The 26,692-nt window shown below is 39.5% G+C and overlaps 1 long non-coding RNA gene across 9 annotated transcripts in view; it reads left to right on the top strand.

Annotated features, from left to right (window-relative positions):
* LOC137488979 (uncharacterized) overlaps positions 1 to 26,692 on the top strand; it is a 108,531-nt gene that overhangs the window by 41,191 nt on the left and 40,648 nt on the right. For 5 of the 9 annotated variants that reach the window (XR_012397982.1, XR_012397983.1, XR_011008312.2 and 2 more), the window contains exon 8: positions 2,425 to 3,273. This is a non-coding gene — a long non-coding RNA (uncharacterized lncRNA). Of the gene's footprint in view, positions 1 to 2,424; positions 3,274 to 26,692 lie in introns of those variants that run through there. The other 4 variants (XR_012397984.1, XR_012397980.1, XR_012397979.1 and 1 more) reach the window with 1 other exon arrangement.

Genomic DNA, 26,692 nt, shown 5'->3' with positions numbered 1-26,692 from the left:
CTAGACCAATGGTCTCAAATTTAATTCCTGGAGGGCCAGGAATTGTTGATGGTCATCTGGCCATCAGGAAGGAAGAGGCGGAGAACTGACAAACTTAAAATAAACTTAAGGAGAAAAATAAAACAAACAACTGGAACCAAAAGCTCCTCTTTCATCTTCACTGGTGTCTCTCCTCCTCTTGATCCAGAGCTCCTCTGTGGGACTCGACACCAGTGCGAGAAACAGGTGCTGCTTCAGTAGTTATCACTTACGTGATCGAATCCCACGGCTCTCAGCCCCACCCCACTCCATACCCCATCACCCCTCGCTGGCCGGGGCACCCCGAATTAGTGCATACTTCTGGGGGAGTTGCTTGACATCATGGCATCCGCAAGACCTGGGAAATAGACAGGGTGAGAGAAATGAGATGGAGAAATTGAGGAGAGACAGAGAGAGGGGACAAAGGGAAAAGAAGTTTGTTTCTGCTCTGTGTTGACTTCCCCGCTTTATCCACGGTGTTACGGATCCTGTGATCCTCTCCATGTGGGTGGACGGCAGCAGACTTCGGCCCCTGGCTGACAGCACTTTTTGTACAGTAGCTGCCGCTCCTTAATCTCGGATGGACGAGTTTCTCCAGCACTGAGGGTGTCTTGGACAGTGTGTTCCTTCTTCTCCTGGGTTTGATGGCCACCTGGCTGTTAGGAAGAAAGAGGTGGAGGACTGACAAACTTTAAATAATTTGATCATGAAGCGTGTCTGTTTCCCAGCACATACGCATTTGCCTTTTGTGACCCATCATCAACTAAACACTAAACAATAGCTGGCAGGCTCTCTGACCTCTCAAAAGTGCCAGAGCAATAAATAACTGACGTAAAACAGTGTTCTTAGCCCATGAAGAACTCCACTTCATCCAAAAGACGAAGAAAACCCCTCACTGCATTTGAAATCTCCAATGTCCACATTTATTAATGCAAATCATTTCTTCTCTGTTTCAGACTGACGCAACATCTGTGCTTAGTTTGGAAACCAGCTGGCATGCTCTTGTTCATATCACTAATCAGAAGGGTCTTAATTCATACTTTAATTACTTAAAGACGCATCTTTATGCTAAGATCTGTTTAATAAGTGAGTTTAAACACAGTAGTGTGTGAATATATGCAGCTTAAATAGTACAAAGGTTTAATTTGATTACTTTTGTAATCAGACTTGATCATCCATCTGCAGAAACACTGTGATTGACATTCTCCCCTTTGTACGTGTCATCAGAGGGGGATAAGCCCCGCCCATTAGTGCTCATCTCTCCATCTCATTAGCATAAACAGCAGGCCTGAGTGAGAAGCAGCCGTCTGTCCATTAGCCATTAGAGTGTTTGAGCTGCTGAAGATGATGTCAGCATAGACTAAGAGGATTATAGATGTGGAGTTCTAGATTGACAGAGACAGGAGCGACATAGACTGACCCAAGCATGAACACAGACTCACACTGATGCAGACCTTTTACACAGATAACGTTAATACTTCTTTGAATCTGCCACTATGCTGACACACAGGCATTTTTAGCTCCACCCTGTTTTAGAAAGAACACAGTCTCATTTGTATTTAAAGCGACAGTCACTCGAAACCAAAAGCCTTATGTTGCTGGGGTATATTTGCGAGAATAGTCATAAATATATGGTGCATCCATAGAGGCATATAGAATAGTGAGGGCGGCGTCCGCGAACTGGTCACTTTCTTTTTCACTTTCGGGTTAAGAAGCAGCGTGATCACCATTCGCCTAGAGCGCCAGTTCAGCTTGCAGTTCAGGTTTGTGCACGCAACAATTGGGCGGGGCTTAAGTTTCATATCCACGTCACACCGAAACAGCTAAAGACTCGTTATCAAGACAATTAATTTGAAGTACTAGAAGTCGACTCTTTTAAAGATGAATCAATTGTTTTAAACACTGTTCACTTTCAGATTTAAGCCTCAGAGCTGTGTTACACACTACATGGAAGGTCATTCTCAAATACCCATAATAGGGACTCTTTTAAAGTTTTTCAGCTGAACATTAGCAAAAAAAATCACCATAATGTATAAATATTTGTTTGACGTACTCTAAACTGAAACGTGAAGAGAGGGTGGGGCATATTTTAGCTCCTCCCCTTTTTAAAAACAGCCAATAGTGTTTAGTTTTTCTCACAGCTCTGCCAGTTGAATTGAAAAGCCAATTAGAAGAAGGGGCGGGGCATGTCAAAAACTAGACAGCAATTGATTGGTCAGAAGATTTGATGAGAACTGAAGTGTCAGGTGACAAAAAAAGTCCATTTAGGTGGAAATGACAAACTGCAAGCTTTACATATTTCCATCTTCTAAATGTGGATTTTGTCAGTGTTTTGGAGCACACTAGCGTATAGATATCCTCAAGTTTAACATACTGACATCTGAAAACTTTCTTTCATTATCACAGGACATTCAGCGCTGCCGGTTGTCTGTTCTCCTACCAGCTGGCCAAACTACCACCCAGCAGGCCTGAGTGTTTTGTTCTGCTCAGTCAAACTGTGACCACATCGAGACTGGAGAGTCTGCATACTGAAGCATAAGGTCAGACACGTGTTTATTTCCACAAGCGGCCATGCTGGAGGCAGGAAGGCAAACCTCAGACTTCACTGCATCCACAAACACTCTTGGTAGGGAGCATGCTGTCCTACAGGTGTGCACTAAATATATATAATGTGCGACTGCAGACAGTTGAACCACATTTGTGACTCAGTTCTGGATATGCAGCTGAAGTCAAGAGTATTTACCTTCCTGAGATTTGTTTCTCTTGTTTAAATATTCCTCAAATGATGTTGAACAGATTGAGGAAATGTTCACAGTGTGTCTGATAATGCTTGTTCTTCTGGAGAAAGTCTGATATGTTTTATTTGGGCTAGAATAAAAGCAGTTTTTAATTGTTTAAACAGCATTTTAAGCTCAATATTATTCACCCTTTCAGCAATATTAGTGTTGGATTGTCTCCAGGATAAACCATCGTTATACAATGACTTGCTAATTACCCTAACTTTACCCTAATTACCCTAATTAGGCCTTTAATAGTCACTTTAACGTGTATAGAAGTGTCTTGAAGATTATTTAGTCAAATATTATTTACTGTCATCATGACAAAGAGGAAATAAATCAGTTATGAAAGTTATCGATTATTAGAAACGAGTGTGTGTGCGTGAACTTTGCAACGACATTGTGTGTGACTCATCATTGCAGAAAGGCTTGAATTAACTTCACAACAAATACATCAAATAATCATTGGGACAGTTCTTACTGTAGTATTTCTCACAAATGTTCCTTGAGATCTTCTTCCTTCGTGTCTGTCACTGTACTGTTTATCTGACACAGCCGAATACTGAGGCACGTGGGAACGGTGGGCGGGGAGAACAAGCATTAAAGGCACAGGCAACAAAAACAGCTACAGTGCGTTCAGAGCTGAAAATACACTGTTCTGAAAGGTCTAATAAATAATCTGACGGGGGTTTTGAGCTGAAACTTTACACACATTCTGGAGACACAAAATACTGATCTCAAATCTAAAATAGGTGCCCTTTAAAATAAAAGCAAGTCTTGAATGAACAGGATAAAACATGAGGATGTGTGTACTTAAATACACTCAGCATATCTGATATCAAGTATTGTAATGAACACTGAATAAACATCCACGTGAGACTACAGTCTTTCTGCTGACATATATATATATTTTAGGTGAACATGACATGAGCAAAATATGATCATTTCAACACCAAACAGCCTTGTGTACAGTAATAGATACTGTAAATCATGCTTGATATGATATGTAAATCCAAAGCCCTGCTCAAACGTGTATAATTACACTTATGTGTGTGTGTGTGTGTGTGTGTGTGTGTGTGCTGATTACAGTATATGGTTCTTCAAGGAGATAAAATAAAATATATATGAATAAACAACAATCCAAGGTTAAAATATAATATAATAAAATTAAATAAAAATGAATAAAATAAAATAATAAAATAACATTTAAAAAATAAGTAAAAATAAAAAAACGCTTAAATATAATCAACAATAAATAAATAAATATATAATATAAATAAATATGCATAAAATATACATATTATGTACATAATATTATATACATAAAATAAAAAGAATATATATATATATATATATATATATATATATATATATATATATATATAAAACAAGATGAAATATAATAGAATTATTAAAATGTAAATAAAGTAAAATAAAATAAAAATACAACTAACATAATGAAGAATAAAGTAAATAAAAATAATTAATATAAATATTATATAAAATATATTTAAAAAACTAAACAAAATTGTATAAAAGAATATAATAATATATGAATTAACGTAAAAGGAAAAATAATAATTAATTAATAATTAAATAAATCTAAATAAATAAAAAGTAAAGGTAGCAGATTTACAGAGCACCTAGCAAAGATGACCGTCAGCCATGCAGCTCCAGCATTTATGTCAGTGCGGCCTCTGTAATGTGATATACATGAGAGTTCATTAAAGACAGGAAGTTTATCAGAACATTTCAGTCGCAGCTCTGAGTAAAGAAGACAAGCGTGAGCTGAGCTTTCCACAGATGCCAATAATAAGTCTCTGGAAAAAAAGCAGCTGCAGCGAGCGGATAATGAAGGCTTCTTTGGAAAGCCCTAATTATCTTTAACACTGGCACTTTTGGGAAAACAGAAACAATAGCGCTAGTCTTACACATCACGCCATGAGGGCACAGTCATGATTCCATGTTGAGATGTGCTAACGTTTATTTTCCATAGTTTTGTATTAGATCGAAGGATTAAGATGAAGTCAGTGTGAACTGAAGAAACAAGCGGGATTCAGAGATTCAGAATTAGGCCAGAGTTATACAGACGAATGATATGGAGGCTACTGTACGTGTGTAAAACAAATCAGCAAACCACAAAATACAGTCAGTCAAATTAGTCATACCTTTTATTATTCACATGTTTTGGGAGAAGCCTGTGTCATTTCCGATAAAAAAATAAATAAAAAATAAGAACTTCCTGATTAAATAAAAGTAACTTTAAGTGAAAATTGGCCAGGGCTATGAATAATTTCAGGCTTGACTGTATATAGTCAAAATTATTAGCCCTATTATAACTTCTGTAAAATGTGTATTATTTATTCATTCATTCATTTTCTTAACAGCTTAATCATTTTATTAATCACAGCGGAATGAACCGCCAACTATTTCAGCATATGCTTTACGCTGTGGATGCCCTTCCAGCTGCAACCCGATTTAGTAAATTCCCCTATAGCGCATGTGTTTGGACTGTGGGGGAAACCGGAGCACCTGGAGGAAACCCACACCAACACAGGGAGAACATGCAAACTCCACACAGAAACACCAACTGAGCCAAGGTTCGAACCAGTGACCAAGCGACCTTCTTGCTGTGAGACGAGAGCTCTACCTACTGCGCCACTGCGTCGCTCCTATCAACATTATTATTGTTATCGTTATTATTATTATTATGAATAATATTTTTATTATTAATATTTTTATCGTTATTGTTATTATTAATATTACTATATTTTTATTATTAATATTATTATCATTATTATCATCATTATTATTATTTTATTATTATTATGCTTATTATTATTATTATTATTATTATTGTTATTCTCCTTAATAGTATTATTATTATTATTATTATTGTTATTATTAGCATTGTTAATATTATTTTATTAGTATTATTTTATTATTATTATTATTATTAACATTATTATTATTTTTTGTATTGTTATTAATATTATTATTATCATCATCATTAGTATTATTATTATTAATATTATTATCACTATTATTATTATCATTATCATTATTATTATTAATATTTTTATTATTGTTATTATTATTATTATTATTTACTATTCTTATTATTATAATTAAATTTTTTTATTATTTTATTATTATCAATATTATCATCATCATTATTATGTTTGTTATTATTATTATTAACAATATTATTATTATCATTTTTATTATTAGTAGTAGTATCTGAGTACCAGTGTTGTTTTGTCAGATAATCCAGTGTGCTCAATGTTTTACTGAGACACATAAAAATAAAATAAATTTAAAAGAGAGACAGCCAGGATGACTTGCTTATTTTCCAGAACACACTGGGGTCTGTGTTTCACAGCTTTCACCAAACAAAACCAAATAAACTGCGGGCAGCACATGCTGACCAAGATTACACAAAGAGAAACCAGTTTACATTATTTGAATGGGGAAAGCGTGAATCACGAGTTACAGGAAGAAATCCCAGCAGCGAAGGTGGAAAAAAGGGAGGCTTGTTATTCTGTACGGAGCATTTTCAACGTGAAGCTCAAACTTTGGGATAAAAGTGTATCCGACATTCTCCCCAAGCTGCTTATTCAGAGTGTAAATGGAGCGTCGTTTACTTGTGGGAAGTCCCAGGACACACTGTAAAACACTGAAGGTCTTCAGGACGCCACTGCACACTGAAAGATATCTGCACATCAGCGCTTTTGGGATTCGTGTTTTAATTTTTACGTTTATTTTTGCTTTTGAACTGCATCAATTTTCCCAGAGATGGGCATCCGCTGACCCGCACGCGCAAAAGTACATACGGAGAGCGCAACAAGTCTGATTATGCACACAGTGTATGAAGTAAACATGTTGTCAGATCATGCTAATATTTTCACAGGCAACCGTGGTGTATTTCATCAACTGTAAAGGGCTGTTCTGCTACTACTAATGTGTATTTCGCTATTTGAGACCTAAAATAAGACTCTTGTGATTGAAAACACTGATCATCTGTGATTTGTGTCCACCGCTGTGCATGGCTGACCAGCGCTGTAGTGAACTCCTCAAGGGTTAATGAGCAGGAGCAGACTGAACTGTGAAGGTGGAGTTGGTTTATCTGTGTTTGCAGAGTTATTTCATGTTACTTGGTTATAATCAGCAGACATGTGCAGAGGGGGGGTTTGGGTGCTCGAGCACCTGCCCTTCTCTCGGAGAGAAAGCTCCCCCTCCTTTACACACGGATCCCCTATCCGCAACACCCACCATGCTCTTCAGCTTCGCGATCAGCCCCTGCCTCAGTCGTTAACCAGATCAGTTAACATGCACCAGTTTTGCCTTCAAAATCTTTTTTAATTTGAACAGCTCTCTGTGGTACAGTAATCTCCCTGTGTGCTGTTCTACTGTGCTGCTGAGGAGTAGATGATGTCTGCGTCACAGGATGATGACGCATGTCCCTCAAAGATTATGTAAGTCACATGAAATCCGACATAACCGTTTCACACTGCGCTCGCACCGCAGAACATCAGATCTGTGTCTGATTTAAGACTACATATGAAAGTGGCTCAGATCTGACCTGAAAAGATCAGACTCCATTTGGTTTGGGCTGGTATTACCTGAGTCACATGAGGGGGAAAACATCAGAATCGGGCCACATTTGGCTGCAGTGGGAACGTTGCCATAGTTGGTGACCCTAAATGACATGGGCGTTCATAGGCCTATTTTAGGGGGGCTATATTTCTACTCAGCCCCCCTAAAACTTTTGCGATCAGCTCATGAACTCTACACTAAATGATCGCCTCAGTCCTCTTTAAATTTGATAAGGAAACGACAGAAGAATTCAGCTTCTCCCCATCTTTTGTTCTTCAAACAAAATCAGCAAATCACTGGCAGGTGAACAAGGTGTGCGTTTATCCCTCAATTGTTATACTGTCTGCTTATTTGCAGTTCTTTAATATCGATAACCTTGTATCAGCTGTATCCAATGTCACGCAGAAGCGGTCGGGTGTTCACCTCATCAGCACAGCTGTTTCCTCCAGTGAAAAATCTAACACTTAACAAACATTTCACTATTTTCATTTCAAAATTAACTACCAATATTAAACACTTTACAGTTTGTGTGGCGTTAACTACACCATACAGTCCTGCAGAGAAAAGATTAAACACAGTGACAGAAACAATCCCTTGTTAGAATGTGCTGGATTACCCGTCACTGAGTCACTGACAGAGATAGAGGCATCAAGTGTTGACTAGTGTTAAAACAAATGCTTCTTATTTATTATTATCATTCAGACCGTCAAATATGTGCATTAGCATGTACGTTTGTAATATATATTTATATGTGTGTCATTTAATTATAAAAGTGGCAGCTTATTTATTTAATACATGGAAACAAAAAATGCTCCTGAATACAGAAAGTGCTTTTTGGTACAGTAAACAGGGGCTGAGCCTATTTGGCTTATTCAGAACTCAAATGGTTATGCCTGTCTATGTAATACTTATGAATGTAATATTAGGCTATATATATATATATATATATATATATATATATATATATATATATATATATAACCTTATAAGGAGCTGAGCCCCCCTAAAATGAAAATCCTAAAATCGCCCCTGCTAAATGGTATATAAAGAACAAAGTATTACTGTAAGTTGAGACATTTAGAAACCAAAATAAAATACAACATCAACACCACAAGCCCTGAACAAACAACCACAAAATACACTGGAGCTTCTATTTTCATACTGTAGTGGTTTGCTGGCCAATGTATTTTCCTAATGAATCCTGATGAATTTGGCGTTGTCACACATTTACAGGTTTAGGAAAGAAGTCAGGAAGAGATAAAAACAATAGTCAAAAACTTTAATTGAACTACAAATAAGTGAAGTTTATTTATACACTAATGTCGAGAGGATCATGTGCTGGTGATTGCTTGTAGCCGGTCCCGCATTATTCACTTCTCTTTTCACCAGTCAGGCGATTCCTAAGCCACTATAAATACCCTCAGCTCCATATCACAGCCATCTTCATTATGAAGAATCCCCCCTGCCTAAATGGGCGGCCTAGTGGTTAGCACTGTTCCCTCACAGCAACAACGTCACTGGTTCTAGTCCTGACCAAGCCAGCTGACGTTTCTGTGCAGAGTTTACACGTTCTCCTCGTGCTCACGTGGGTTTTGCTGAGGGTTCCCCGGTTTCCTCCCACCGTCCAAAAACATGCAGCTTAAGTTAATTGACTAATCTAAATCAGCACATGGTCATGCTGCTAGTCAGTAGTTCTCTCTTAAAAGCGATCACTGTCTGTTCATCAGCTATTACAGCAGGAGAGTTATCCACGTCTACCTGAACTCAAACTCCCCTCTTGCCCTGCAAACGGGAGGGAGCCCCAGACTCGAGGATCTTATGAGCTCAGGGCTCTCTCAGCATGACAAACAAGCTTTATAATCAATCATTAGCTGAGTGTGAACTCTTGAAGAACTAATTCAACTTTAATGATAAAACAAACACTCAGCATGTTAAATCAGGAAGTATAAGGGACAGTGCACCAGAAAACCAGTGATCTTTCATCATTTCATCTTTCAGCTGTCACCGCTGACTTCTATAGTGTCGATTTTCCTACTATGAAAGTTTCCAGCTTTCTTTAAAATGTATATATTTTCCATGTTCAACAGCAGAAAGAAACTATAAAGGCACGTGACATAGTGAGTAAATTAGAAATGTCTGATCTCTTTAAAGTCTCTGAAGCCTGGTTCTCTCTCCTCCCTCGCTGTCATCATGTCTCCTCTTATCTTCCCAGAGCCCCTCTGAGAGATTCAGTAACCGCACATACTGGAGGTAAAGACAGATGAGCTGAGAGAAAGGAGACAGGAGGACACAAGCGAGAGAGAAAAGAGAGAAACCTCCAGCTGAGAGCTCCACGCTTGCGGTTGACATACAGTACGGCTAGGCCAGGACAATGAATCTTAGTGAACACATATCCGCAATTTAGCATAAACTATGACTGTCACTGACATGTTGTGAGGGAAACACGGTTCTGTGATTAGTGCTAAATCTCTTTCGTCAGCCAGAGGGCGCTATTGTGCAAATAAAAATCTAAATATGCCATGAAGAAGAAGCCCCAGAGTGGTTGCTAAACAAATAGACTTATGACTAATAAGCCCAAAACTGAACTGGTGACGCAGTGGCGCAGTGGGTAGTGCTGTCGCCTCAAAGCAAGAAGGTCGCTTGGGTAGGCTAAATTTGCCGTAGTGTATGAGTGTGTGTGGATGTTTCCCAGGGATGGGTTGCGGCTGGAAGGGCATCCGCTGCGTAAAACATATGCTGGATAAGTTGGCGGTTCATTCCGCTGTGGTGACCCCAGATTAATAAAGGGACTAAGCTGAAAAGAAAATGAATGAATGAATGAATTCCAAGACTACTGAATATTTCAAATAGGGTTTATAACACAGCTAACGTTATAAAGAGAGTTTGGAGTAGAAAAGCACATTATTAAAGGCCCTGGTAAACTTAAAAGGAAATGAAGAAGAAGGTCGCTGGTTCGAGCCCTGGTTGGGTCAGTTGCCATTGATGTGTGGAGTTTGCATGTTCTATTGGCTGTAGTGTCTTTGTGTGTGTGCGAGAGTGTGTGGGTTTGTTTCCCAGTGTTGCGGCTGGAAGGGCATCCGCTGTGTAAAACATGTGCTAGATAAGTTGGCGGTTCATTCCACTGTGGCGGTTCCTGATTAATAAAGTTACTAAGCTGAAAAGGAAATGAATGAATGAATGAATGAATGAGTTGGTAAACAATAAACATAATTGTCACATAAAATAGCCAAACTGAGCAGAAGCCTCTTAAGTGCTGTTCTTACTTAGAGTTTTTGCCTTGTTTCTAATCCAAATATCTGATACAGTCTTAAGTCAAGAAGCATTCTCCTGGCAAGCAAAACACATCTTGTTTTCAGAAATAATGACTAAGAATTATTAGAGTGTTTTCTTAAAACAAGCTAAATAATCCGCCAAAGGGGTAAAGCTGAAGATCTGTGCCCGAACCGGATGAATTTCTATCATTTTAGACGAGGTCGGGCCAGGCTTGGGCTTGCTTGGTAAATGATGTGATGCATTTGGATTAGCGCGAGAAAGTGATTAATTGATTTGTTGCAACATTGAAATCCCTCCCTGCAAAGGTGAAACAATTGATGTCAGAGAAGTGAAGCAGAGCAATTGTTTACTGCGGTGAGGCCGGCCGCTCGTCATTCTAGCCGCCAAGGTATTTCAGCAGTCGCTCATACACTGTGTATTACTGTAGAGCATTAAACAGCAATGTACAGCGAGCTGACAGGGAAGATGACGAGGCCACTCACTACATTGAAACCGCTGTCATGGAAAATGAAGTGCATGTTCTCGGCTGGTAGAAGATGAACAAACAGTCCCACCCAAAACATGCTAAATTATCCAGAACAGAACTCTGCAGCAGCAGCAGTGAACGGGTGTTCAGCGCAGCTCAGTGAGTTTAGGGCTGCGCTGAAGACATCTACAGTTGATTCAATAATGTTCCCCCACAAAAACAGGCAGGTTGATCTTGGTTACTAAAGGATTTTACTAATTATTCATTCATTTTCTTGTCGGCTTTATTAATCCAGGGTCGCCACAGCGGAATGAACCGCCAACTTATCCAGCAAGTTTTTACGCAGTGAATGCCCTTCCAGCCGCAACCCATCTCTGGGAAAATTTTCTAATTAATTATAACTAAATATTAATGATACCATAAATGCATAATGTAGTCAGAGTATACAGGCTAATGTTGGCATTATTCTTTTAATATTCAGCTTCACCGTCGCCTTAATGCCAGATTGAGAAGAGAAGTGGCGAAACAAATCTCGCAGAGCCTTTATCTTAGTTTCATTAATGCCAAAAACCGTCATAATTTATAATGTATTTTAATTTAATTTGTTAAGAAAGACTTCTTTTTATTGGCGTGTTGGCCAGTTTAAAGGCTAAGTGTACAGTATGTAGTGCTGAGATGTTACGGTGTTACAGAGGACTTATTTTATTTCTTTGCTCCAACTTCCAAGTGGCCTATAGTCTATGCTTGTTACGAATAAATGATGTTCAAACACATATAAACAACACATTCATGAAAAAAGGCAAAAGAGCTGTGTGCCTGTGCACATTTGAATAATGTCGGGCTGTAAATGGGTTCGGGCTTTTAAAAAGCTGCCTGTCAAACTGTACCGTCGGGCCTAACTTTGATGGCCCGATTACAGCTCTACAATGGGGTAAGCAAGATAATCTTGAGTTCGCTTTATTTTGCTCACCCTATTGGCAGATTATTTAAAACTAATTTAAAAAAGCTTTTTAATGTTGACAAGATATGATTTGTATATTTTTTGCTTATAGAAAATGCTTCTGGATTTAAGAGTTTTTAGATATTTGTACTAGAAACAAAACAAAACTAAACAAAAAGCAAGAAAAGTTTAAGAGAAAACGTCTCTTATGTATAACCGAGCAACTTCTAATGTAACTCCAATCACTGCTCCGCTTATCTTTCTGCAGCCCCTCAACTTGTCAGAGTTTTTGACTTTGCACGATGTTAGACACTCAAACTATACACTTATCTTCTTTAAGAAAGTATTTGTTGCCACTGGAGTAAATGTAAAAATCACAAGTCACAGCAGAACATGACACAGAAGCTGCACCACAGCTTGATAACAGTAATCGTGTTTTATTGGCGTGCTCTATGATTGGTAATAGTGCAAGATTTAATACAGCAGGTCAAAGTCTTTAAAATGTCAGGAGCTTCACAAGTCAGAATTATTCACCCCCCTTTGATTTTGTTTTTCTTTGTTAAATATTTCCTAAATGAAGTTGAACAGATTGAGGAAATGTTCACAGTGTGTCTGATAATGTTTGTTCTTCTGGAGAAAGTCTGATTTGTTTTATTTGGGCTAGAATAAAAGCAGTTTTTAATTGTTTAAACAGCATTTTAAGCTCAATATTATTCGCCCCTTTAAGCTATATTTGTTTTGGATAGTCTACAGAACAAACCATCGTTATACAATAACTTGCCTAATTACCCTAACCTGCCTAGTTACCCTAATTACCCTAGTGAAGCCTTTACATGTCACTTTAAGCTGTATAGAAGTGTCTTGAAGAATATCTAGTCTAATATTATTTACTGTCATCATGACAAAGAGGAAATAAATCAGTTATTAGAGATGAGTTATTAACACTGTTATGATTAGACATGTGCTGGAGAAATCTGCTCTCTGATACACAGAAATTGGGTAAAAAAAACAGGGGGGCGAATAATTCAGGGGGGCTAATAATCCTGACTTTAACTGTACATCACTGCCATAAAGTAACCTGGAACAATGCTTTAAAAATCCAACAAAATAAAAACAGTGAAACAATTTTATAAACAATCATTGTCTATATTCTTGTGATCTGTTGATAAAATAAATCAATAATATATTTATTTATATAATTTTCATTAAAATATTAATTAAATAATTTAAAGCATCAAATTTTACATTTATCAATTGTTTTTTTTTTTTTTATAGTTCATATTGATGTCATTATTGGACGTCAAAATAACGTTGTCCTCAGACGCTGGCTAGACATTGAATTTTGGTCACCTGATGTCACGACCTAAATGTAACCTAATGTTAACGTCTGATGGCGTTGTGTGTCTGCTGGACAATAACTAAATGCTCTACAGAATGTTACGTTTACACACATGCACATACAGCGTAATACTCAATACTCACTACTCTAGAGTACTTCTGAAAGTCTTTTTACTCATACTTTCAGTAATATTTACAGCAGATACTTTTACTCTACTTGCACTACATTTTTAGGCGAGTATTGGTAATGGAGGCCAGCTAGTGAAGTGCTGTGCAGGTAAACCTCACTCCTCTGACCTCTAAAGGTGCTCTAGCCCAGACAATAGAGGTCATGGTCTTTAGCTTTCTTGTTATAGCAGCTGACTCCCATGCGAAAGGTCGCCAGTTCGATCCCAGCTCGGAGCGGGTTGGGTGCAGTAAGACCGGCGGGGTTACATAATGCTACTTTTACCTGAGTGTGATTTGTCTGTACTCTTTACACCACTGGTGAACATCCATGATCCTGGAGAAACATTCAAATCAGCCAATCAGGATTAAGAGATATATTTACCGTTTAGTTTGGGCTTATAGTTAGGTTTGTGCAGTTCTACATGATTGTTATTCCACAATTATTTCTGATTTCGGGAATAGTTTACAGTTATGGCTGGGTTTAGGGGTAGGGAATAGATATGGATTACATTTTCCAACAAAAATCATGTTCCAGGATCAACATAGATGTTAATCCAGGATCGCATCGTACTTGACTAAATCATGACGTGCCTCTCACCGCTCCTCTGATAACAATAAATAAATAGTTAATATAATAGTTGCAGTACATCTCGAGCATACGCCAGATTATAGTCTGTTTGAAGAGTTTGGCTGGCAGCCTATAGCAATAATATTACTTAAAGGATATAACCAAACACTGACACCATGTCTGTAAAATTTCCGCTCCTCGTAAGGATCCTCTAATTGTACCTTAGGAGAGCAGCTGAAGACAAAACACTCTGAAGTTACATCATTCGTGTCCCTTTTAACTTTTTTATAGTCATGAGTTTCAGGTTGTAACAGTGAGCCAGTGGTTTGATGTTGTACATGTTCAGTAACCCGGTGGCAAATTAGGCTATGACGCCAGTAGTCTGCCGAAGGCTACATCATTCAGTAAATGTATTTCTGGGAAGCATTCATATTCCAGCTGCTTATAATTAAACCTGCTGTTGAACAGACCCCCCATAACAACATCCCTCAGTAGACGTCTAGTGGAGTGTCATTTGGTAGAAATGTCCAACCTGAAATGCTTCTAGTTCAGCCACACTGAAATGGAAGCATCAGACTGGGAATGTGTTTGGTTATGTGAGGGGTGATGGCGCTATCTGGTGGACACTTGTTGAATTTGTATTCACTGATCTTGTTGTAATCGTTTTTATCACTGCACATTCGGGCTGAAATGCTGACTCTGTGAATGATAAACGCAATTATCGGCACTGAATGTGCACTTTTAATGCACTTCAAATCTCTAAAGTGAAAGATAAACTGTAGATTGTGGAGTAGAGGAGGGTTCGCTGCTTGATGTGTTTCGTTTTAATAACAATTTTGTTGATTTTGTTGAAGAAGTAGCCTATTCTAATTTTGATTAGTCCCACCGTGTTTGAAGATTCATTGTGACCAGTGTTTGGATGTCGTGGGGACGTTAGATTTTATTTGGAAATGAAAATTTTGTTGACATCTGATCCCAGTCTCAGGCCAAAATCCAACCTAAAATCAACCAAATATCAATGTATAATCATGTTACACCTAGACGTTGTGTCACCACTATGACGTCTATCAGACGTTGGATATTGGTCACTTTCCAACACCACCTAAAATTAACCGAATATCAATGTAATTTGACGTCGTTATTGGGCGTAGATTACAAAAACAGAGATTACAATTGTTACAGTGTTGCTCTTTGCTCTTGGTGCGGTTCGCTTTCACACTCCGGCAGTAGCTAGCTCTCTGTAGTAGCTGGGTCAAGTTGAGAGCAGAACTACATGCTAGCTAAAACATATATGATTTCTCATCTTTCTGACAACAAAGAACCCAAACACACCAAGCTTATAATCAAGCCGTTTACATCCTTGTTGTGAATGGACCTTTATTCCCGCTTTGAATCAAGAAATCCGTCAAGGAGAACTCCAGATTGTCAGATCTCCCCCTCAGGTGCTAACAGTCCTCAACCTGGGCAGGTATTGACAAGCTAGCGCCAGGTATCTGCTGAAACGAAAATCATTCAATCTGTCATCTTAATTACCTTTCACATCACATGAAAGCTCTGATTGCACCATATTAGCCTACCGTTGGATTGCCATGCCGCAAGCTTCAAGTAGCTGAAACAAGTGTTGTACTGATAGTAATTACCTTAAGGAGTTTGGAAGAATCAGCCTTCTGTATTCAAGAGAGTCTGTCTGACAGATGTTTACAGCTCTCATTTGCCCCGGAGGACTGGAAAAGATGGAATGAGACAAGTTGTTCATTTTTAAAGGTGCTATCAGGACAAGTGTCTAACAGGTTGATGTGATGAAATAAATGTCCTCTAGTTATGAAATGCACAGCAATGTCCTAAAGAAAGGGAAAGCATTTTATACAAGGATCAACACATTTTATTTGCAACTATGCATGTATTCAGACTATAGTATTGATAATAGATGCTTATATTTTATGTCCTGGTGTCAAAATGTAAAAACAAAGTTAAAAAAACACGACATTTTTGGAAATCCAGGAAGTTTTTTTTTACAAATGCCATCTGAAGTGGAACAAAACAGTTCTTCAAAGTTGCCCTAAGACCAGAACATTTAATACACATTGGTTTTAGGACAACTTTAATGAAAGTCTTTGATCCATTTCATTTATTTAGACCAGTGGTCCTCAAACTTTTTTCATCAAGTACCACCTCAGAAAAAGATTGTCTCTCCAAGTACCACCATAATGAGCAGTATTGAAATACAGTAGTGTAGTAAACCCAGTAAAGCAGCTACAGTTCTGCACAGTCCAAAAACGTGGCAGATTCATTCCTATTATTAAGAATATTTATTATCGTCAGCCACTTTAAACTTAAATAATCTGAACAATAACACTGTACTGTGCTTATATATATAAAATCTAAAACAGTCAACATTTAAAGTAAAATCTGTAAAAGGTTAAAAAAGAAAAGTGCTGTAATTAAATGTACAGTGTTAACATTTAGTAGCCAATTCATCAACACCTGAAAATGTTGCCTGGACCTCAGAAATATAGGCTATATGTCATATAATGAATATTAATTAGTGTCATATTTATATATAAGTCATTTTTGTTTATATGTTGCATGTACATATTACATATTTGATTCCTCCGCGTACCACTAATGCGACACGCACCACAGTTTGAGAACCACTGATTTAGAACAATAGATCATTTTAATAAGCTGACGAAACATCTTCATCCAGTCTTTTTCCTTCAGCTTCCCTTATTTATCAGTCACCACATTGGAATGAACCGCTAACTACTCTGGCATATGTTTCACGCAGTGGATGCAATTCTGTTTACCCAATTCACCTTCGTATTCTGCATGTCTCTGGACTGTGGAGGAAAATGGAGCACCCTGAGGAAAAGTGCACGAACATGGGGAGAACATGTAAACTCAACAGAGAAACGCCAACTGGTCTAGACAGAACTCGAACCAGCGACCTTCTAGCTTCAGGGCTGTGGCAGTGAAGGACAGAATGCATGAGCATGTAAGTTTTAACAGTGTTTAATTCGAGCAGGGAACAGGTATCCAAATAAGTCACGCACAACATCTGTCGGCGCCGCTTCAGAGGTGTTGCTCGCTGCTAAAGTTGGGACTAGCTCAACTTTTTAAGCGCTGACAAAAGCGTCAGCCAATCAGACCGCTGTATGCAAATACACCAGCTACAGAGTGGCCTATTGCTGACTGAATTTCATTGGCTGACGCTGCTATGACGATCGTGTGAGCCCCAACTTCAGACACGCCTTCAGTCAATCGCTGACACTGAAGCCCCATGTGAATGGAGCGTTATGGACACCCAGTATACAGCTGGATGAGAGTTGACGGAGGGATGAGCCATGGTGGAGTGGCAGATAAAACCAGCTTGACCAGCCTGGTTTAAGCTGGACATAGCTGGTTTTGGCTGGGCTCCCAGCCTGGCTAGGCTGTTCAAGCCAGTTTTAGCAGGTCATCTCTCAGCCTGACCAGCTAAGACCAGGCTGGAAATGGCTTGAAAGCCTGGAAGTGGCCAAAACCCCTCTAAAACCAGCCTGGCTGACCAGCTAAAACCAACCAATCAGCCTAGGCTGGTTTAAGCAGTTTTTTTGCAGTAGGGTACTTGGTAAATCACCTGCCATTGTTGACAAAACAGTGTAAAAAATGAACTGACCACCTTTGTAAATTATTACTACTTACTATTTAAATATTATATATTAAAGTTAGGGTCTCCAACACTATAAAAGGAGAGTCACTTCCAGTAAAATAGCAGAATCTGATGTCCGCAAGGTGCTGGCCTAGCACACCTACAGTATTAGCACTCTACAATCACAGTAAGCTTTGTGATATTTCCAAGGACAGAAATGTTAAACACTTAATGTCTAAATGAACCTCTGTCCCTTAACAGAGTATTGGGATATTCCACAGCAAGACCAACCTATAAGATCCCATGCTAGCCAAAGAACAGACCGATCTTGTGGGCCTAGCGCTCTGCACGCTAACTTCTTAGAGGAAAAGCCAATGCTGCATTCTTCATGGGTACAACCTGAAATGAGGAACGGCATCCGCAACCGCTGTTCAAATATTGTTTCAATGGAAGTGGTCTCCAACAGGAGAACATGAGAGAAATGTTGACCTCAAACACACAAGGCTAATGGGGGATTAACAAGGGTTGACATTTGGCATCTGTTTAGGCCCGTTGTTTGGTTATTGACTGATTGGGTAGACATTGACTGTGGCTGATAAATGATGGGGATGAAGGTGTGTTTGTTAAAAAGACAGAGTTAACACATTTGCTGCAAGGTGGAGTTGGTCTCTTGTTTCATGTTGGATATAAAGAGAAATCAGTGTTTAGATTGAGGCTTTAGAGCAGTGGTTCTCAAACTGTGGTACGCAGGCTTCCTTCTAGTGGTACTCGGAGGTAAACTGAATAATGAAAGAAAGAAAAAAAAACACTTTTAACCTTTTGACTCGAACAATTTATTTATCGTTATTTTGACGTCCAATAACAACATCAAAGGACGTTGATATTTGGTTGAATTTAAGTTGTGTTGGAAAGTGACCAAAATGTCTGATAGATGTCAAAGTGGTAACGTACACACAACGTCAAGGTAACACATGGTTAGACGTTGATATTTGGTTGATTTTAGGTTGGACATTGGCGTCGGCCTGACATTGGGTTCTGACGTCAACACAATTTTTATTACCAAACAAAATCCAACGTCCCCATGACAGTGGGGTATAACATCAATATGTTGACATCCTGTGCCTGCAGGGTTGTTTGGGAAATTAATCGTGTTTTCGATATACAGTGTAAAGTTATTCATTCAAGTTATTCATTGCCCTTCCAGCTGCAACCCATCTCTAGGAAACATCCACACACACATTCACACACACAATCATACACTACGGACAATTTAGCCTACCCAATGTCTTTGGACTGTGGGGGAAACCGGAGCACCCGGAGGAAACCCACCCGAAGGCAGGGAGAACATGCAAACTCCACACAGAAACGCCAACTGAGCCGAGGTTCGAACCAGCAACCTTCTTGTTTGAAAGTTTGGCTTTCGGTTAATTTTTTACCTTAGTCATGCTTGGAGTTAGAATGATTAAAGTTTGTCTTTGTGCGTGGTGAACACAAACTCATTAATTAATCTGCCTCGTCATTATGGTGGTACTTGGAGAGACTTTTTTCTGAGGTGGTGAAAAAGTTTGAGAACCACTGCTTTACAGGATTTAGCCAACTTGGTGGCTTTTTAACGAGATAAAAATTTTTACCAGGTACAGATAAACTCATTCTGATGTTTAAGGGTGCTTTCACACCTAGACCTTTGTTTCAGAACCTGTCTCGTTTGCCCAGTTAGCGTGGTTGGTTTGGCATATGTGAATCCAGTAATCGGATCCGCGCCAAAACAATCGCTCCGAGATCGGCTGAATGAGGTGGTCTCGGCTCGATTGAAACGAACTTTGGAGCGGATCGATTGTAGTAAGAAAGTGATACGATCCGAGCCCGGCTATGTCACAGTGTTTTATGGATATGTTATAGGCATACGGCTATATGAAGAGAGAATTATGAGTAGGGCGGGAAGTCCGGGAGTTATCCGCAAATGCACAGAGACTCCCGGAAGCCCGCAAGCGAGTGATAATCTCCTGGAAATCCCACATCTCCCTCCCAGTCCTCAAGTACATCGCGTACCCTTCTCACCTCTCCACACAGCATCTCTCCTCGCTCTTCAAACATGTCGCGCATATCCTGTTAGACACCACCAATTCATTCATTCATTCATTCATTCATTCATTTTCTTGTCGCTTAGTTCCTTTATTAATCTGGGGTCGCCACTGCGGAATGAACCGCCAGCTTATCCAGCACGTTTTTACACAGCGGATGCCCTTCCAGCCGCAATCCATCTCTGAGAAACATCCACACACACTCATTCGCACTCATACACTACGAACAATTTAGCCTACCCAATTCACCTGTACCACATGTGTTTGGACTGTGGGGGAAACCAGAGCACAGAGAGGAAACCCACACGAACATGCAAACTCCACACGAAAACGCCAACTGACTCAGTCGAGGCTCGAACCAGAGACCTTCTGGCTGTGAGGTGACAGCACTACCTACTGCGCCACTGGGTCACCACAATGAGCAACAATGTAACCATTTTAATCCCTGTTTCAGAATAAAATAATCGATTGACAGGTGTGAAAGCACCCTTAATTAATTTCAGGGCCTCGTTTAACAACACAATTTTTTGGAAATCAATTAATTTAATCCATTGTGGAATAAGGCTGTAACATAAACACATGTGGAAAAAGTGAAGCGCTGTCAATACTTTCCGGATGCACAGTATATTGATCTTAAAGATCTTAATTAGTGGTTTGTTAATATGACAGAATGTTTTACATGTTAAATAATAACTCGCAGTGCCCTCAGCCACGGATCCTCTAAAATGTAAAGTAGTGACTCGGGTGTTTTGAACATTATGTCTTCAGTGCCACCGAATTTCAAATCCAGTTCAGCATCCTGACAAATATTTAAACAACTATGTCACTTTAACTGCGTTTGCTGCTATACTCCTCACATGACAATACAATTGCGGTCTCTTTGTGCGACTTTCAACGAGACACAACCGTGCCTGCAGTTCTTTTGAAGACTGCGCCAACTTTCCCACCCACAAAGCCAAAGCATGATCTAACCAACATGAAATGTTCCCATGACACCCCTAAAGGAGAAATAAATAGATCTTGAGGACAATTAAAACAAATGTGACACGAGTGGAGATGCTATTGGAATTGATATTTTCCAAAGGATGTTTTATGAAGAACTTTTAGGCGTCTTCCCAATCTCCAGACACTGAAGCAAATCTCAAATCTTAATCTGCCACTACCGGATCCTCCAAAGGAGCTATACCTCCAGTGCTCCAGAAGATGGCAGACATGACTTTACATGAGGGTCCAGTAGAGAGTGTGTGAGAGAGAGAGAAAGCATTGAACATTGTGGCAGCATGTGTTGTTTTGCCTTGCGTCAAGCTGTTCTTGCTAATGTCTGTTACAGAATGACGCCTGCCTATAAACAGAATGGAGATGATGTATGAGACATAAAACAAAAGGCACCGGTGAACATGCTGTAATTTCAGGAGCGTCTAGTCATTAAATATTTTTATTGTATTTTTTGACTTTCCTAATTGTGATTGTCATTTGTCATCCGTCAGTCTAACGATCTTAACAGGCCTCGAGACCTAGTTTAGTCTATTTTTCTGACATGAACTATGCGTCATATGAACTCGCACCAGTCATGTAAATGGAATGTGAAACTCGAATAGCATCTGCATTTATCCGTATTTTCCTTTACAGTATGAAAATGTAAAGTGTCATATATTCTTATAACACACTGCGTTATGTAAAGTGGCATTAGTGTGGAGGGGAAGTCAGCGCAACTGTTTGATATTACAGGAGCTCAGAAGACTTTGCACCATATGGCTCACGGCTCTGCTCAATAGTCAGTGTTATTACAGCATTGAGACCCCATTGGATGCAGTTTTGTCTTTGTGGTCTTTTCTCCAGGCGTATAACGTCTCAGTCCACTGACTGAGCTAATATCTTCATGGATATTAGGCCCTTAAGGAGTCAATTGGGAGGAATACGCTTTGCTGAAGGGTTTAAATTGTTATCCTGCGGCACCGTTATTCTCAGTTGGTTGCTTTTATAGCTTTGATGAGGGGATGTGCCTTATGACATTATAATATAGCACTACTGCAGAGGACTGCACTCAAAACACATTCTCAAGCAATTCATACCTTGTTTGCGGACAATCTGTGGCTATATGTATATATAGTTGAAGTCAGAATTATTAGCCCCCCTGAATTATTGACCCCACCTGTTTGTTTGTTTTTTCTCCAGTTTCTGTGTAGCGGAGAGCAGATTTCTCCAACACATGTCTAATCATAACAGTGTTAATAACTCATCTCTAATAACTGATTTATTTCCTCTTTGTCATGATGACAGTAAATAATATTAGACTAGATATTCTTCAAGACACTTCTATACAGCTTAAAGTGACATGTAAAGGCTTCACTAGGGTAATTAGGGTAACTAGGCAGGTTAGGGTAATTAGGCAAGTTATTGTATAACGATGGTTTGTTCTGTAGACTATCCAAAACAAATATAATAAAACAAATATAATTAAAAATAATATTGAGCTTAAAATGCTGTTTAAACTATTAAAAACTGCTTTTATTCTAGCCCAAATAAAACAAATAAGACTTTCTCCAAAAGAACAAACATTATCAGACACACTGTGAACATTTCCTCAATCTGTTCAACATCATCTGGGAAATATTTAAACAAGAAAATAAAAATGAAATGAGGTCTAACTGTATAATTGCAGACGTTACAGTAGGCTACTTCGCAATATCACTGATCTGCAGCTATGATCAAGTCCTGTTCATAGAAAGGTCAGTAATGAACATGTATGCAGACGTATTTATGTATATAAAGCATTTGTAGTGCTTCTTATATGATTTGCAAACTTCGACTGCAACGTTCTGTCGTACACCACACCTACCAAAAGGGTACCATTTGACAGTGGAGACACAAGCCTGATAAAGGTGACCCGTACTGAACCATCCTGTACCACTCAATAGAAACGAGGCATACATCGCATTCACTTCCATCAGTTTCTAGATGGGAGCCAGCTCAGACAACAGTTACATTATTGCTGCATTTCATCTTTAAAATGAACGCTACAGGGCGGCATGAGGCCGTTCCTTTTCTCGCTTACCTTCATAAAGGCATGTGTACAGGTAGGACTCAATTTTTTCTCTTGGATCACTGTAAAAGCCCATTGACAGCCTCTAGACTGTTCTGACAGGGGATTCCAGTGTCACCGCGTGTCAGAATGTTGTGTAAAAATTCATAATAATGACAAAAAATACAAATTTGAGCATCTCTTTACTTTGCCGCTGTGGCTGGTGTATTCTGAGAAATTTTCTTACCCCTTGGTTTCGAGTCTGGTTCTGAAAAATCTTCGTTTGTAGGGGTGTATAGCCCTTGCCCTTAGCACTACGCCTTCAAGCTAAAGAGAATTGGGGCAACACTACCCCTTCACAGGCACGCGCAAAACGAGGGGTAAGGGGAAGGACTAAGGGGCAGAATTGGGATTGGGCCGTACTGTCATTCTCAACTCTCACAGCCTGACATATAGTTTCTTTTCAGATGTAATTCTGACCGTCGAGAACTCCAAGCGCTTTAAAGCATGCATATATGCACAGTTCACAGTTCTGTTGCTGTTCTGATACAGCTTGGCCTTTGACAAAGCATTATGCTTTAAGTGGAGCCCCAAATGAGCTGTCAAAAGCACTAATTTCTAGAAAACAGCTCTTTTTATTGTACATGCTCATTTTCTAATCACCTCCTGGGAGTCTTGAAAGGAGTCAGAGAAGTGCGGTTCACTTTATCAAGCTCTGCCAGGCAGCTACCTTTAATGAATACCACTTCTAAATGCTTTGGATTCTGCGTGTCTTCATTTTCAGGACACAGACAAAAGCCTGTTTCAAACCAAATAAACACGCGGTCGTATCTCAGCAGAGTAGCAGCCTCATTATTACTGTAGGTAAGTGAATTCTATTCCAGAAACGAGTTATAATCTCCTTTAATGACTAAAAAATATAAATACCGATGTCAGATTCAACCGCATACTCTCTAAAAATAGGACATTACCTCTTCATTGCTGGCCTCTTGAGGGAGTTCTGCTCACTTTTTCCTGTTTTTACATTCTTGTGTGGTTTATAATTGCCAGTGAATGCGCTCTCAGTCTGTTTGGGTCGTGCAAAATGTATTGTCATTTTTCATTCAGAACTTCAAACGCTTTGCTTTAAAACCAGTGAAGAACATAGCCACAGACACGGAGGTAACCAGAGATGTTTTCACAGTAGTTTCCCTTCGGTTTGCTTTACTGAACCAGATCGCCCAAGTCCGTCAGGAGAAAAACGAGAGGGCAGCGTTAAGTGTTGAGGCCTGACCTCGCTTCAGAAATGCACATCGACACAATTCATCATTTAGAGAAGCCTGAAGTGTAAAGCAAGCAGATGACAACCAACCAATCCACAGCTAATTCCTGATCTCATCCTTTTGTAAAAGTACCTTTTTTGGATGGAAAAAAGCATAAAGACGCGTCTAACACCACCTCTAAGAATAGCTGCTGGGACATTAGCATATTATTGTCGTTTACTGTTAGTCAGGAGCCATATCCCCCTGCAACTCAAGACAGGCCTGATCAGTATCTGGAAGGGAGACCACATGGGAAATCTAGGTTGCTGTTAGAAGTGGTGGCCAGCAGGGGGCCTGTGTGAGTCCTAATGCCCCAGTTTAATGAAGAGGACACAGTACAGTAGGTGATACTTTAATATGGCCAATACCGCCATGCCTTGAGTTGCCGCTGCTCTAAAGGGGTAAGAACGTGTTTTTAAGGTATGACCGCAGTTTTTAACTATGCCGCTAGGTGTCGCAAAGGGACTGGATGTGAACGGACAGAAATAGCCTATACAGCAGCTGAAAATATGCTACTTTTAAATAAAAACGAAACAATAAAGCATTATAATTCTGTTATAAATCATTACAAAGTTGTTAACACACTTTATTATCATTGTAAACTTGTGTGCAGTGAGGATTCATTTTGGAAAGCATAATTATAGAAACAAAAGACAACTAAAATAACAGCACAAACAGAGTACAAACAAATAAGTCAGCCTAAATACATAAATAAAGCTGTGTTTTAGCCTAAATATAGAGAGATGTACAGCGTTTGTTATTTTACAGTGATAGGACTAAGACGGTCTATAAATAAGCTTTCTTTATTGGAGTGAGGTTCACCTGAATAGCACTTTGCTAGCTGGCCTTCGATACACTCACCCCCCTAAACCTCACTCCCATCCTGGACGAGCCTCCACTGCACCCAACCCTGTCTGAGCTGGCATAGAACTGGCGATTCTTTGCACGGTAGTCAGTTGCTCTAACAAGGAGGCTAAAGACTATGGCCTCTAGCGTCTGTCGCTAGAGCACATTTAGGGCTCATAGGAATAAGGTTACCTGCATAGCACTACACCAGCTGGCCTCCGTTACAATCCCCCCCCACCATCACTCCCATGAAACATCACTCCCATCCCAGACGAGCCCCCATGTGTACCCATTAGTCTTACTGCACCCAACCCAGTCTAAGCTGGGATTGAAGCAGCAGTTCTTTGCATGGAAGTCGCTTGCTCTATTAAGGAAGCTAAAGACCATGGCCCTATTGTCTGTCACTAGAGCACCTTTAGAGGTCAGAGGAGTGAGGTTTACCTGAATAGCACTTCACTAGCTGGCCTCCGAGCAGCATTTAGCACCATTACCACAGTAATTGTCATCCACAACAAAGCGATTCGCTCATGCAAATACATCTGTAAATCGAATAATCCATAACATCTTTGCTAATATTTGTGAAGTGTAGTGAAATTACAGCCGACTTCTTTTTGTTCCTTCTTGACTTGAATTGTTTACTTGCTATGACACTTCACTAGATTACACACACACTCTGAATCGTTGCTGAATAACCAATCACAGCGCTCTCTTGAATCTGGCTAACGAGCTCTGATGTTAACTCGATGACACCAAACACGCTAGCCAGACCAACACTGACGGACCAACAGACAGATGAAGTCCTATGGTTGACCGTCCTGGCCTTTAGAAGTGCCCCTGTTCGTAACTACATGAACGTGTTGAATTGTAAAACTAACTTGTCTTAAAGTTTGTATCTGAGTATCATGAATCTGAGTGAAAAAAAAAAGCAACGCGAAGTCAAGAAAAGCCCACATTCTTGAACGTACAAGTAAGGGTTGATAAATAATGACAGAATTTTTGTATTTGGCACAATAATCAACGCAATCTCACGACAATTCGTAACTTTTTGATTTAGTAGCTAATTCGTATGAATTCGTAAGATCTAATTTGTACAATTTAGTACGATTTGCTCATCCCCCAATGGCGGTTGGGTTTAGGGGTGGGGTTAGGTGCCACGCCTCCTTATTAAAATCGTACAATTTCGTACGAATTAGTACAAATTAGCCACTAAACTGGCAAAACGTCAAACACTCACGTATTCTCATGAGATCAGGCTGCAATAACACAAATCTGCTATTCCAAGAACTTCCCTGAAAAAGTTATATAACATGTCGAATCTCTAGAGGGTTGCAGTTTTGCACATCATTCATGTCGGATATGGCTGTACATGCTCGATGATGAACAAACATTTTGAGGCCGCGAAATGCAATTGTGGTTACACAGCGTGCCCGTGGAGCAGCAGATGTGCAGGTTGCAGCAGGTCACGCATGTACTTTTACACAGGATGCCTCTGGAGAAGGTGTGTGTGACGTGCCGCTTGGCAGCTCCATCTCGCAGCCACTTAGTCTCTGATCTCCGTCGTGATAGATGAGATTAGCTGAACCACACAAAGACGTGCTGTGTGCATAAGTCAGATGTGTCGTCATATTTGGATGCACATTTGAGAATTACTTTGCTTGATTTGTACGCCA

Source organism: Danio rerio, chromosome 22 (assembly GCF_049306965.1).
Source record: "Danio rerio strain Tuebingen ecotype United States chromosome 22, GRCz12tu, whole genome shotgun sequence".
In the NCBI taxonomy this organism is placed as follows: Eukaryota; Metazoa; Chordata; class Actinopteri; order Cypriniformes; family Danionidae; genus Danio; species Danio rerio.
Note: the sequence above shows the minus strand (reverse complement) of the source record. Positions and strands in the feature narration are given on the sequence as shown.